The 4,500-nt window shown below is 40.8% G+C and overlaps 1 non-coding gene across 1 annotated transcript; it reads left to right on the top strand.

The window, feature by feature from the left end:
* Nucleotides 1–2,632: 2,632 nt before the first annotated feature.
* On the top strand, nucleotides 2,633–2,706 carry trnak-uuu (transfer RNA lysine (anticodon UUU)). Its single transcript has one exon. It is a non-coding gene; the product is annotated as a tRNA-Lys (tRNA).
* Nucleotides 2,707–4,500: the final 1,794 nt, after the last annotated feature.

Below are 4,500 nucleotides of genomic sequence, written 5' to 3' on the forward strand. Positions count from 1 at the left end.
AACAATTTCAAAGTGTGTTTATGTCTGTGCTTCACATCTACAAGAGAGCACTTGGTGGTGGTGGAGGGGAGACCCCATTACCTGTAAAGCACTTTGAGTGGAGTGTCCAGAAAAGCGCTATATAAGTGTAAGCAATTATTATTATTATTATTATTATTATTTGTAACAGTACAGGACACACAGTGAGGAGCTCGTGAAGCTTTCAGTTTAGTGCGGAGTTCAGAAGGAGGATTCGCTCGCTGAATGATCTCTCAAAAAATCCCAGGTGAGATTCAACAGGTGTTTTCTGCAACAGCCACGACAAGTGTGAAGCAATCTCAGGATTTCCTGAATTTGAACTAAATTATTAGTTCAAATAATTTAGGATTTAACAGAACTAAATGAGGTACATTTAAAACAGCAGAGCAACTCTGCAGCACGTCAAGTGTGCCTGCATTTAATTGTGTAAACCTGGCTCTCTCTGAACACGAGCAAAGAGTTCTCACTCAACAGAAGATTGCGATGTGAGACCTGGAATACAAAGCACCTAGAGATGCCAGGGATTGTACCTGGGACCTACTACATGCAAAGTATGCACTCTACCACTGAGCTACATCCCCGATGGCAAAGGTAATGGAACAGACTTAGAGATGTGCAGATGCTCACTGATCACAATCCACCACTCACAAAAAATGCCTGCAGTTTCCCACTTTCGAGTTTCCTCTGAGTAAATTAATGGGAATGAAGAAATAAGGAAGGAAAATTAATCGCATTGAAGCTTCAAGAGACTGGGCAAAAATTAATCTATTATTTTTGTATCCAGTCACACGTGCGACGGTGGTTAATTCCCAGATGAGGGAGAGCTTTTTTTCTACCCCCTTACTCGACTGTCTTTCAATTCTGTTTTATTTGAAAGCTTTTTGCATCTTTTAAGTGCTCTTGATTAAACTATGCATAGACAAACAGCACTACTGATGATTTTCATTGACCGATGCACACTTGTTCTGTACAACTCGAGTGATAAAGCCCTGTCTGCAAATATTGTAGAAGAACATAAAAGGGTGAAACAATGCCCCAACCACAGGAATGGTAACAGGAAGGATCCTGTTCTTATTTGATAAGTCCTTTTGAGATGTCTTGTCAATGCACACAGGCGTTAGAGCTGAATAATTTACTTTTAGTGGTGTTTTTAAACAAAGATGGAACATGCTATTTCTATACCAGGAAGAAAGGAGCAGACTAACTTTAAGAGGCAAAAACGACACCTTATCAAAGCTAATATTAATTAAAATGACATCACAACAAAAGAGTGGAGCCTTGAGTGAATAAAATTAGTTTTCATTGGACGTCTGTGTCTCCATAACTTTGAAGGTGAGTGAGAGGATTGTGATAATTTGCAGGTGCTTCTCGGAAGTTTGTTGGTGGTACAGGCGCCTTCCAAATAATTGAGTCGGGTTTGAATCCCAGCCAGTACAAACCCAAATCTTTTGAAGATAATTTGTGGTCCGCTAACACATCTTTTGAAACACTACAACAGGTAACACCCCGTGTGAAACATCATGAACATCTGTTAAACCTCTCTACCTGCCCGTTCCTCACAGAGACATGACGAGGGTCTAAAGAGACATTTTGAGCCGTAGAAACATTTTATCATTCCTCATCATCAGTACTTTTCTGTGCAGTCAGGCCAGTTCCACTTCAACTTCACCCGACAACGGAGGTCGTTTTGAAAACAATGAGAGTAAAGGGACACTGCACGTCTGCAGAACATCACGTCCGAGTTTAAGGACAGCAACATCAGAGATTGGAAGCTAGGGAGTTTCAGGTCTGTGTTTTTATTATAGGTTCAAGAAAGTCTGAATACCTTTGCAAGAAGTATTTCAGAATCCCACTCAAATCCAGTACGAATGCCGCATAGATCTGCATTGTACAATTAGTATACTGTTTGACCGTTGAATCAAACACGCCTTATGAAGCATTTCTAAAACAGGAGAGATTGTTAGGGAATGCGTCTTCCTGTAAAAATAAAATGACTTGAAGGGCTCTATAAGCAGAGGTGTGAAAGCCTGAGTTTTACATACTCTAACGTAAATAAACGTTAGTGTCTTCCGGTGTGTGAGCCAATTTCTCCAAAAAATATTTGTTAGTCTGTCGGGAGGCTGTGCAAGGTGTTAAGAAATAGAATTTAGAAAAGACAGGCTCCCTAAGCTTAACATCAATGCAGAAAAAATGCTGTTTTCTCTACAGAAATGCTCTTTAAATTTCAGCACTGTTGCAACTCTCTTCATAAAGGGTGTGCACACGTATACAACCAAGGCATTGAAAGTTGTTTTAATTATTGTTCCAAAAAACGTTCCATTTGTTTTCTTTTTAATGTTGTTGATTAAAAGATTTTATTAAATGTGAAAAAAATCTGACTGTGAAAAGGTCAAAATGTTAGTGAAAAAATCAGTAATGTGAGGAAAGATGGATTGTGGGAGCCCCTTAACTACCCATGTCATGCTGTATTTCTCACTCATTCTACTGTGAGTGGTGCCGTCGCTTCTGGATAACGTCTGTCAGTGGTCATTCCAGACAGGTCAGGTATGACTGCTCTTCGGCACAAGAGACACGTGACTCGCGAGGATCCTGACAGTGTCAACTTTCTTTCAGACCCCGGATAGCTCAGTCGGTAGAGCATCAGGCTTTTAATCTGAGGGTCCCAGGGTTCAAGTCCCTGTTTGGGCGGTTGTGCTGTTTTTAAGTCTATTGTGAATATCATTCTAAATAGTCTTTTATCTTTCACTCTTCTAGCTGTACTGTGGTTATTTTAAATGTCCATTACTTGTATTTACAGTAGTGTATTTAGTGTTTCATTTCTCAAACCGAAAATGTTGAACCACATAATCATCTAAATTAAATCACAGTAGAGTACAGAACACGCAGTGAGGAGCTCACACAGTGAGTGCTCTTGAAAACAACAAGAGGAAAGGCACACTTCACATCTGCAGAACATCACGTCCGAGTTTACAGTGACAGCAGAGGTTGGAAGCGATGTAGTTTTTTAATACTCGCTCGCTGAACGATCTCTCAAGAAACCTCGGTTGAGATTTAACGGGTGTCTAATAATCACGTTCAAAAAGGTGACGATAAGTTTTTTTTTAACTAGGTACCCTTAATGGCATCACGGTGTGAGTAGATCTTAAAGTACCTGCAGACAGAGTACCCGTAATGGCAACACAGTGCTTTGAGTTCGGCTTTTCTTATTTCTTCTGCAGAACCAGTGGTATCGGAATATACTGATCCGCATAAGAGGCGCTTTCGGTTTCTGATCATTTTTATTGAGCGCTGTTCTAAACTTTAGATTTGCTCGGGCTAGTTTTCCCCATGAAAAAAAAGACATATCGCTAATTACATAATTTCACTTTTTTTCTTATCAACAAGTAGAAAGAACTAAAATATATACTTCATTAAAAGTACCACAGGCAAGATGGCTGGTGGTCTAAGGCGTTGCGTTCGGGTCACAGTTACCCCTGGAGACGTTTGGTAAAATCTTACTTCTAATAAAGAGGTCTTTCTCGTTAGAGTAGAAACTATAGAAGCCTTAAGCGGGAAAAAATCACAACATCTCGCATTTCACGTGTTTAATGTTAACTGTCTCAGTGGTTGCCTCGGTGATTGATGGCTCTTCTCCCTCGCAGGGTGACGGCAAACTTCTTCAGAGAGGGAGTCTCCCACGCACGGCTTTTCTTCATCAAGAGCTGAGACAACAGAAACAGACTTCAAACTGACATGAATTACTTCTTGAGCGTTTATGACTGTCTTTAAAAGCTGAGAGCAGGTGAAAAAGTCTTTGAAAATGAGGCAATGACTGCTGACAGTAAACAGAGCTGACGCTCAGCTGCAGACAAGCGCTCCTCGTTAGTATAGTGCCGAGTACCCCCGCTTGTTGTGCGGGAGACCGGGGTACGTTTCTGTGACAGGGCGCTGGTTTAATTTTTGAACAACCTGACTTCACTTAAAAAGTATACTACGTTTCGGACTAGTTAGTGCGGTAGAATATGGAGATCATCTCCAGCTTTGAGCTCAACTGCAACAAGAAGTCATGCTAAATGTAGTATAGTGAGTAGACATCGCGAGACAACAGAACGAGAGAGTAGAAAGCGGGAATATTGGTGTAAGGGCGTGATCTGTGTAGTTAACAAAATAGTTAAAATAATATAAAAACGTCTCTTAATTTAGATACACAACATTTATGGCGACGAGAGATGAGTGCTTGACGGACTCAAAGCGAGCAGAACACTGCAGATTTTAGTTCTCTTGCTGGTAGAAACGAACTTCTGAATTTTCAGACTTTTCGTTTAGTTTGCGCCATGGAAGATATGGCAGCCGCGCCGAGAAGCTTTGGTTATGCCCAGCTTTTTCCACCGCTTCTACTGAACCTCGGAGCTCTGGATTTGTATACGGAATACAAGATATGGATGGAGTCGTACAGATTGTTTTAAATAGCCAGTGGATCTTCAGAAGCTCAGGATGGCGTGA

Source organism: Lepisosteus oculatus, chromosome 14 (genome assembly GCF_040954835.1).
Source record: "Lepisosteus oculatus isolate fLepOcu1 chromosome 14, fLepOcu1.hap2, whole genome shotgun sequence".
NCBI classification, from domain to species: Eukaryota; Metazoa; Chordata; class Actinopteri; order Semionotiformes; family Lepisosteidae; genus Lepisosteus; species Lepisosteus oculatus.